We start from the raw sequence: 11,620 nt of genomic DNA, 5'->3' as shown, positions 1-11,620 counted from the left end.
CAGTACTTGGCTTGATGGGGCCTGTCCATTTGCAGCTCCCTTTTGCTCTAGTGGAGATGAAGAGGCTGTGATTGTGCTGAAAAAAATATCCGTATGTGCCCGGGAGTGCATGTGCCCTGAATCAACCCCCGTTCACTTTGCTCGACAGTGTAAGGTCACTCTCGACGGCTGGAGGGAGGAAGGGAGGAGTTGTCCTGCTTGCGCAGTGCGACCGGCTAATCCAAGCCCTCTTCCAGCTCACACAGGGATTACATCCTCCCTTTACATTACAAAAACCACCCCCCACGCATCTCGCCGATGACCTGCTCTCCAAGCGAGAGAAAGAACATGACTAAAACACATGCTTAATCACAGCGTATCTCTCCAGCTGTTGAATATTCTGTACTTGAGGAGTTGCTATGGTGACAGTCGACCATGTTGGCCTTGATGTTTTCACAGTCCCCTCTAATTACGCTCCGTGGTTTGAAATGACTCAGGACGTTTCGGTGTGCCGTGCAAATGCTTTTGACAGCACGGTCTACTAAAAGACAAACTGTGAAGGTAATGACTGAACAATGTCTCTGACTCATATAGTGAACATATAAATCTATAAAGTAATGTACTGTATGTCAACAGGTTAATGCTGTTCATTCTACTTTACAATCTGTGTGTCTGTAGGGATGCACCAATATTACAATTCCGTCTAATATTATTAAATCTATACTTTTATCTGTCTGATACAAGTCTAATATTTTTCAAATTTGCTATGGCTGATAACCGATAAATGGCTAATATTAATTCTTAAATGCATACCTTGGGTCTTTAGTGACCCGGGACGTCATGCACTACCCTCCTCCTCATTCTTTTTTTAAAGTTAGACATCAACCTTCTTAGGATTACTCAATCAATTCATTATAAACAATATAACAAGAATTCTATAAAAAAGAAAAGCCTGTTTTCCCATTCATTTTTTTTGTAAAAACTGTATAGGGTCGCTAACGACCCAAGGTGTGTAACAGAATAAGTGTCATTTTTCTGCACAACAATAATTGAAACCTTTGATGACAGAATAAGTGCAATTTGCCTATATTCCACAAGGTGGCAATGTCTGATACACAATGATGAAGTGACGTTTCACTCATATGCTGCGTCCCAATTCAGAGGCTGCATCCTTCGAAGGCTAGACCTGGGACACAGGTGCGAAAACAGGGCGAAAACAAAAGAATAACAAGTATCATCAGCAAAACTTGAAATGGCTCAGCAAATGACCTCACATGCTCAACCTTCAAATACTTGGTTAGCATTTGCGCCTTAGCATTGCAGTGCGCTTTTAGAAACCCTCCACCTTCCCCAGCTCCACCTGTATAGATCAGCAGCATGTCTTACTTGCTCACAACAGCGTGTTGTATATGTTATAGCAGTAGCAAGTCCCGTACTTGCTCAGCAGCAGCAGCAATAAAAGCAGCAGCAGCATAGCAGATCTATTCTACCAAGACCAAACATTTCAACACTGTCATACCCATTACCATGCCAAACACTGCGAGAGTTGTCATGACAGAATTAGCATTAAGCTAACACACCGCTTCGCTTTGTTTACACTCTTGTTTCCGGAAGTCAGTCGCTTGTTCTGCCTTCTCTATGACATCACGCACGTCGTTAAAGACGGCAAGCGATGATTGATTGGGAAACAACATGTAGTCTGACATGTCTCTCGTCCACGACACGACAAGACTTTAGGAGTCAAAATCGCATAATCTGACACTGATTATTGTAACCGACTTAAAAATAGTGTTGTCTGAACCTGGCATTAAGTAAACCTAGCCATATTAGAAGTACATTTTTATACCTGCCATAAAGATTCTCACATTAACTCGCCCTGAAATGACACACTTAAATGCTACATGGTGATTTGTGTAAACTGTAAGTTTCATTTATCATTGGAAACACATTAGCAGGAGATCCATAAACAAAATACAGCCTGTGAGGCAAAGTAGTTTTGAGGTGGCCGACACTCTCTGACAGCATCTCAGTGAGGGAACGCTGAAACCAGCCCCTCCGGCAACTGATTTATTTTTAACTCTCCCTCATCCCACCGTCTGCAAAAAAAATGCTCCTGGCTCTCCATTAGTGCGGTCACGTGCCGTCAGTGATGCACGGGCCAGCGGATGGCAACAAGGGACCAAGAGTCCCCTCCCCACATATCCAATCAACTCCCCTCCACGTGAACTTGCATCTTTACCTTAAGGGTCTGTGGTTATATCTGACATTTCCTTTAAACTAGCTTGGACCAGCTTAAATTTAGATTTTAGAAAAGCTGGTTTCAGACGGCGTAATGTCTTTAGACTGGCTGGTTGTTTTTCAGGTACAGTCTGACCAGTATAGCCATGATGACACCAGCATTTACATGCTTATACTGAGGGTTATTACTTATTTAACCACTATAGATGTTATGTGGATACATTATTATGGAGAACATAGCTCAGTTTCAGTCTTGGATGAATTTGATAAGAAATCTTTGAGTTATAACGATATTTCTGACTTGTATCTTGGCAAATCTGAGGGCAGTACAATGCGTGGTTAAAGCTGTCTCTGAAAGAAGATCTGTTCTCATCTAGAGTAGATGAATATGAGTATATGAGATGAAAGTGAGCATAAGAGACTTCTTTCAAATACAAAAAAACAAAGCAATACAATATTTGTAATGCTGCTAGACAGCAATACGATTAATGGAGACTTTATCATATCCAGCATCTCATACATTTTTACTAAGAAAAAGTCCCAAATTATTTCTTATTTATCTCCCCAGATTTTAAGAAAAGATCTCAACAACAAACTGTGCTCTGATTTTCAAACACTGTGCACAATCAAACATTTGAGACCTCAATACGAACTCAAACATTTCAGAAAAGTTATACTATCCACTTTAATACTGCAGCTCTATACTTTTATTGCATGCCAGTAATTATCTATTTTTATTTCAAAGGATTGTGGAAGAAATATCAAAGTTAATACTTAAATGAAACATAAATGAGAACTCCAAGTCTCTGGAGCAACAAAAACGCAGTAGTGAAGAAATAAAATTCCTGTAGTGGGAATGAATATTTGCAGTTGACAAGATGAGGCAGAACCAATGGATGATTGACAGAAACATGACAGCCCTGTAACACAAGAACAGCGTGGAGGACGGCGTGTTTGTGATGCTTTATTTTGTCGTGCTAGTTCCAGGACTACCAGCTGTGCCGTGTTCCAGTTTTAAGAGCCAATGAATAGCCTCTCCCGAGAGCAGAACATTGCAGTCTTAGAAGCAGAAGAGGAACGGACGCCCACTTTCTAGCATTACCGCACTTCAAAAACAGTTTGGATACATTAACCATCTCTGGTTAATATTCTGAGTGTGTGGTGACCCTGATAGAGCGCTGCATAAAAGCTCCTACCCGTTTTTGCCATGACAGTCGTGATCTACGGGCGAGTGTATGACCGTGCATGAGTGTGAGACCATGGGTGTCTTTTTACGATTCATTCGCAGAGCAATCAAGCATCTCAACCGCTGTGTCTATTCTGTCATTACTGCTTTAATGAAGCGTGAAAGTGGCTTGCTTGCTCACCTTGAGTGTGTGTATGTGTGTGTGTATGGGAGGGATGAAGAGTGTCAAATGTCCTTTGCTGTGTGTCAAACTGACTCACCAATCAGGAGAGGAGGTGGATTAGTTCATTGGTGTAGCAGTAGGCGGACTATCAAGAGCTCCTCATGCAGTCATATCATCTCTTTCTCTCTGTGTGTGTGTGTGAAACTCTTCAATGGGTCCTTATGCAATGGCATCATAAAGTGTTCAGACACTTAACCCACTCCTTAAAATGGATGAACGTCATTTGCATTAGAAAACAAGTGTCATTAATTTTTAAGACAGCAAGATATTTCGCAAAAAATCACCTTCCTCAGATCCTGCTTTTCCACTGACCTGCATGTAACTGACACGTTACCACAAACATGGTGCATCATGGTCTTTGTTCACACCTAAAATCATACTTTTAATTTTAGCATCCAAAGCAATTTAATACAGCATCTCTACACCATAAGAAGCTTGCATTTGAATGCTCAGAAGTTATTTAAAAAAATAAAATAATAATAATTCTGCCTTTGATTTTTTTACTCTGAAGTGGAAATGAGCTTACATTTTTTAAAATATATTTATATATTAATTGTATTTCAGAAGGACGGGAAATATAAAGTGGCTGGAGTATCTGTGCAGTGTCACAAAAATAAATATGACATATTTAAAAAAAGTATTTAAATTGAATTTAATCACAATCATGAGCAGGATTTTGTATATTTATATATACTGTATATATATATTTATATATATTACATTTCAGATGGAGGGGGAAAATAAAGATGCTTATATATATAAATCACCTTGTCAGGTAAAACAACTGCATAATTTGGTTATTTGTTTGTGTTTGATGCTATGTGGTTTGATATTTTATAATCTAATGCAATGATTTTTAAATGTAGCGACTTTTCTAAGAGAAAAATAAGGACAGAGAGGAATAATCACATGGACGTTCTCTCTTTCCAAGAGTTTTGGCTGTGAACCAAGCCCTCCCCACCACCCGTCTCTATCTATCTAAACGCCTGCTCTCTTGCTCTGTTGAAAGAGTGATCCCAGGGGGCTCAGCGTTGTCTGGCTTAGGGGAGAGGAAACTCTCTTGACTAGGCAGGGTACGGCACAGAGTAAGTGGCGCTTGGCTTGTGGTGCTGCTTTGATTTTTTTATCTCTTGTGTTCCCTGACTCCTTCTGGCCGGGGCCGTAGAGCACTGGGAGATGAGAAGGGTGATGAATGGAAACATTCGTGTTTTGGGAGTAGCGGCGATCCCTCACGGAATCTTTCAGCAAGATGTGCTATCACTCACGGCTGGCCGGCCAGGAAAGCGTAATCCCAGGTGCTGCTGGCACCGGTGATTTTCAGCCTGTTTTTTTTTTTTTTTTTGACCTGCTCAACACAATGGATAATAGAGTGTGACAAAAACAGGACTCAGCGGTTAAGATATGTTTCTCCTCCATTGAGCCTTAGTTTGCATGTCTGCTCAATGCAATGTAAAAGTTTAACTCTACAAATAACCAAAGGGCAAAGTTTGAGCCTTTTACAGCACAATACTGAGTAAAAAATCAATAAATTGAAAGCCTTTGCATTTACAGAATCGTCCTTGTCTTCAATTTTTTGTTGGTCCTCAAACAGCATTCCTGTCAAACAAAACCCAAACCACTCCTAAAATCAAACAGAAATGGCAAGTTGATAAGAAAAACTTTCTTTCTGAACCCCTAAAATCTGATTGGTTGATAAGAATGTTGTTCTAGGATATCCTACATTTATGAAATCACATAAGCAATTTATTCAATGCTGAATGCAAATAATAAACGAACAGCCAAACCAGATCATATGATGCATTTTTCTCTTTTAAATTGCCCTGCAGGTACTTAAATTACACATAATTAAATGTTCAATGCTAAAAGTTTATGCCACTCAGGTCTAGCATCCTTGATTTATGTATGGCATTAATAATCATGTGCAATTTTTTCAATGAAGAATCAACACTGACTTTGCAATGTAGTCTAATGCTACGTTTAAACTGTTTATAAGATACTATCATGCTTTGAATTGTTTATACATATGCGACACGCTCAATCAGTTTTAATCAGACTTCGCAATGGGCTGAATCAGTGAGTCAACAACTTGTCATTCAACGTTACATTTACCGGTAATCCCTGATTGAAAGAAACAGTTGTTTGACCCTGAATATTTCATTGTCACTGTCATTTATATGGCATTGAGAGGCATGAGGGACACAGCCACCTTCTAACTCTCCATCTGTCCAATGCGTCCTCAAGCGGAAAACTGCTGACTCATCTTAAAGCGACGTCCCACTAGCCGACTCGAAACAACTTGATTTTGGTCAGGTTTGGTCACAACTACCAAAAACCTGTTTTTGCAGCTCTTCAGGAGGAAAAAGCTTTCAAGCAGGCTAAGCAGGTTTGCAGGTGTCTCAGCCTGACTAAGCTGGTGTTTTGCTGGTTTAGTTGATTGGAGATGGTGAAAACTTTTCTAAATACATTAAACTAACCCACCAAACAAAACAGAGATTGTATGTACAGCAAGACCAAAGACCAATTTTAAGCTAAGGCTGGACGACATTTGCTTACAAATAAACGGGTATTATACGGGTAATAAACGGAGAAAGAGTACACTTCGTTCATTTACTTATACAACTGACATTGTAACAATCCAAAGGTAGTTGAAAATAGGCAAAGTTTAAAGTGACCCTACTATGCTTTTTCGGATATTACTTTTCATGTAGTGTGTAAAACAGCTGTTTGTGAATTTTAAAGCTCTGCAAGGTTTCAAAGATCGAAGTGGACGATAAATGGAGTTATTGTCTCCCAAAAGAAAGATCCGATTCTGAACTGCCTGAAACGTCTTGTCAGTAAATCCAGTCTTCTTGTACGAACCTACGTAGGTTTATAACAAATTAGACCAATCACATCAGACTGGGCCATCTGACCAATCAGAGCAGAGTAGGCTCTTGGAAAGGAGGGGTTTAGAGAGACCGAATCTTTTATCGAACTATTTCTAACACTGTGAGAAAACAGGTGATGCTGCAATTTATATAATATGAGAAAATTATTGTTTTTTTTTTTACACTAGATGCATGTAAACATACTGTAGGAGACTAAGGAGGAGACTAGCATAATAGGGGCACTTTAACTCAAGAAGAAATTATGCAGGATTTTATCTTTACTATATCTCTAGTCTGTAGAGCAATCTGATTGAGAGGATCGGTCGACCCTGAAACCTTTGTCACAGTCATTGACAGGGCATCGAGGGGCATCTGTGACCCGGCCACCCTCTTACACTCCATCTGTCCAATGCACAGTCAAGCGCCCGGGCTGGAATATCACACACCAAACTGCTCACTCAGCTTAACTGATCTGACGATTCCCGTTTAGAGCCAAGAGGAACAACTGTCTCTCAGGATTCATCCTAAGGGATCGATTTCATTTACTTTCCATCTTTGATTGGTGAACGTAATGGCTCAGACAGAGAGATGCATGCATGTATCCTCTGAATCTTAATCAAGCGGGAGATCACCAGTCAATTCACATAAACATCCCCGTACGGGACATTTCATCCCATCCTGAGAGACGGATTTATTGTATGACTGTAATATATTCTCACCAGAAGATCTCATCAATATTTCATTTATTTGATCATGGATATGGTGACTAATGCCTCCTTATGTTAGTATATTAATAATTTTCTCTATTGGCCGTGATGGCCGTATTGTGGTCATACAGTCCCGTCGTGTAGCTTTAGCTTCAACAAACAAATTAATGTTGAATTGCAATTTCCTCGCAGTCTCCTCGATTAATGGATCCTGGCGTCATTTCTGCAGCACTGAACAGGTCAGATTATTAAAAAAACATTTTGGCTATACATGAAGGTGATATTTGAGATCACCATCATGAAAGGAAACGTCTTAATGTTTAAGATCAACCGTGGTAAGATTGTCTTTCTCTCTTTTATTGAGAGAACACGATGTGCAAAATGTAAAGCAGCGCCAAGTGTATATTTAGCTCATGTAGGCTGAACCAGAAATGGCATTTTGTTCATTACTTCAAGTGAAGTTTCCTTTTCGGTTCTGTCAGGGAAAATTTGCCGGGTGACATGATTAATTCATGCTAAATTAAATGCTCAAATGTAATACACCAGAATAAGGCACACTGTCTCAAATTAAACACCGTAACATGCTAACTGAAGCACATGAATCATTTATCGAAGACATATGGCGGTTTTATACATTGCCAAAACCGCCATGCCATGAACCAACAATTCCTGATAAAAACGTTCACCTGCAACGTTTATCCTCAGAGACTGGCAAGACATTGTTGAGATGAAAGACTCTCTTTGTTCTATTGAGATGGATGAGTTTTGGGGCATTTTGGGATGTTTCTTTGGCTTTCAACAGGCATTAATCAGCATCCTTTGCCTTAGTACAACATGCAGCTATGCCATATGATACATTTAAATACATACTAATATTTGACTCTTTATCCCCATCTGTCTCTTTCCCCAATTTCATTTGAAGCCTGACATGTTTCTTGATTTAGGCTGTGATGTGGCTGCCTTTCCAAACAGCCTCTTTATGAGACTCAGTACATCATATTGATTTCTGTGGGAATGAGATTTGTTGTGAACAAATCGCTTGTGCTGCTGATGCTGTGCTTGTCAGATAAAGGTGGTCGCGCACATGAGAAGGAAGGAGAATGGAAGATGGAGTTTGGTGAATCTGACCCCAATACCAGGAAACTATGGCGGCAATGGTCTAACGCTAGTTTCAGACGGCAAACCCACAAAACATCCACACAGTCCATTCACTGACCGACCGTCTAAGCATATTGCACACAAAATGGCAAGCACTGACCAAAATAACAATCCAATTGTCTATCATTATGCAACTTCCAGGAGTCGGAGTGCAACAGCACATCTGGAAACAAAGTCATATTTGGGTCAATGATGTAAGAATGTCCATACAAAATATAATACATATAAAAGGTTATAGGTGTAAATTCCATTTTTATGTATTTTTTTTAATAAATAATAGAAAGTCAATTTCTATTTTTTTTATATCTGAGGCATTTATTACTAAGTAAGCTATATATTTATGAGGAGAACTACATTTTTGAGTTGTCCGTGAGATAACTTTCAAATAGATTTATTTGTCATTAAAAAAAATCTATGGACAGTTTGACCAATACTTTGGATTAATTAAGTGAAATGTTTAATGTTTCCAGATCCTTAAACAGCATGTAAAACCAAAACAAACCGTTTTTAACTTTACACTAGCAAAATGATCTGGTGAAGCTGGTTAACCAACATGATCTTGCTGGTTAAGCAAGTCAAGAATGCTCTTTGAGGCACCAAAGCAGGCAGGACACAAAATTAATTAGTGCAATTGTCCTCTCTGGAAAAAATGTTCTCAACATTCATATCAAGTCCAAGCCTGACTGAAAATGCTTGCTGCTCTTATTGCATGTCATGGTGTTGAACGGAAGAATGGTATTTATATTTTATATGCCACTTTTTAATGTGATGCTACATGCAGGTTGGCAGGTGGCACGGAGGTATACAGGTGTGCATAATTCATAGGTTTTTTTTTGCTTTTCTCTCTCTTATTTTTCTCTGCGGAGGAGGAAGAGGTGGATGGAGTCATGTAGCTCACAGTAAGTCCAGAAAGCAGCACATTCAAGGACTCCTGCATTAATTCAACATCTTTAAGATGTTTAACATCTTTTCGACCATTAGCTACAAAGATTAATATGTGCATGCTTATTTGTGTGTTTGAGTGACTGAGGAATCATTCAAACACGTTGGACGGTTCAGATCTCTCAATTATACATTCAAATGTCAGTGCTAATTAAAAAAAGCCCACATTCCCTTTGTCGCACTTATCTTGTTCCTTCGGAATTACATGGCCTATTTTATGAAGAATGACCTCAATATTTCATTCAAAAAAAGGTGAATGTGGACTAATTGAATGTATTTATAAAAGGGTATGACCCCTTAATGCACTCTGAGACTGTGCACATTTTTTTTTCTCCGTTTCATCCTTTCTTCATACATCTATTAGCATGTCGCACACATTTATACATGGCTCAAACTACAATCCCACATGTGCAGGCAGTTATGGAAACAAGTGAATCTCCACTCTATTACTGCCAACGGTTTGATGAGCAACAGATGCAGCTGTAGATTTAGACACATTCACCAAACTGTTTTGTTAAATTATTATGATATTGTTTAACTACACAGGGTTAGAATAATAAGAAACAGCAATAAAAACATTCAAATAAATGGTGAATATTTTTTAAATCAACATTACAAAATGTTGAAAATGTGATAATGTTGTCTAATTTAAAGCTGTTTAAGGGATATAGCCTATGTAGCCTAATATATTGCTTTTTTTGTATTAAATTTTATTTAATAATAGGCCTACCTGTTGCACAGTGTATTTTTAACTAGTCAGGGATTTAAGTTTAAACAGGGATTTAAGTTTAATGAACTAAGTAACCTACATGGTAAAAGTAAAGGTAACTCGCATTTCAGTTAGCGAGTTAGTAATAGCTATAAACGCTGACAATAAAAATATATGATTAATAAAACGCTGTGAGTTTACCGAACCTTACTCATACACGATCAGACTGATTCAAACGACTCAAACAGGGTGAGAGCTTCGAATGAATACAATAATTTGTTCATTTTTAAGAATCATTACATAAAATGAACAAATAGCCTATTGTTGATATCACTGATTTTCAGAACGAGTCACAAGAGTCGTTTGCTCGTGAATCGTAGTTGTTTTATGTTTGTTTCTTTTTTTCTTCACTCGGGTAGTCATAGGCTCTCTCATTACATTCATTTCAGATTGAAAACCCAAATCTAACTTTTCGGGTCAAATTTGACTTCTTTTGCCGTGGCGCTGTCAGCAGTGAAGCAGGGAATGCTATTGAACGCTAAACATTCTTGTACCATGGTATTTATTTACAAGTGTGTATTTGCATGGTACCATGGTAGGCTGGCCTACTTTTTGGTATTTTGATTGATTTCGAGTTCTGTTGATGATTTGAGACAATTTTGCGCGGAGAATGTCTTTACCTGAAGTAGAGTTGTTCGCAAGCTGCTCTTGTAGAAACCCGATCGTCGCTGCAATAAAAGATAGGATGTAGTAGCCTAGCCTATTGCAGCTTCGTTTCAATGGACAGTTGGTCAATTATCAAATTCATACAACGCTGTTTGTGTAAATTATTCTGTTTACGATAAATCTAGTGTTTTACGTTGATAAACCGCTCCAAATGATCCCGTCTTTGAGTTAGCGGAATCATTGCAAATCCATTTGACGTTTCAATTGAGAACCGACTCAAAAGAGTTTATTCATTCGCGAATCAGGAATCGTTCATTACAATAAACAGAAAATATTTGAAACAGGACTTGATCAAATATTGCCAATAATATCTCCTTCGTAAAGTGGGATTTTTACGGTGGCATAAAGTGGCATATTATCCACGAAGTCGATTTTTAGTAACAATCAAAAGTGGAAAAAGTTATCGAGGTTTAAGTTTATAAAAATAATTTATGAACATTATTTTATATAAAAATGTTTATTTAATAAAACATGTTCAACTCAAAAACTGCTAGAAAATTAAAGTAAAAAATCTAAACAAATTGTGTTCCAAATTAGCTAATCTGGTTGGATTTGTGATTTGCAGTATAGGCTGGCTACAGTAGAGTTTTTCTCTTTCAAATATTACACACACACACAATTTGTTTTACACACATACAAATCACACTCTGACATCTATAACTCACTCACACAATTATAACATCGTAATTTAACCAATTAGCTCTATAATTATGCAGAAGCAGAAAACAGGAATAAAGCGATTTTTTTTTCTTTCTTCTTCTTTATAAGTCAAACCTGAGAAAATTGCACCATCTGGTAGTTCAAAATTTGAATGATCCAGAATGAAAGCCTATTAACAAAGACTGCATCATTTTATTGTCAAATGGCCATGGGATTAAAAATTGT

Source organism: Abramis brama (assembly GCF_963993115.1).
Source record: "Abramis brama genome assembly, chromosome: 4".
NCBI classification, from domain to species: domain Eukaryota; kingdom Metazoa; phylum Chordata; class Actinopteri; order Cypriniformes; family Leuciscidae; genus Abramis; species Abramis brama.
Note: the sequence above shows the minus strand (reverse complement) of the source record.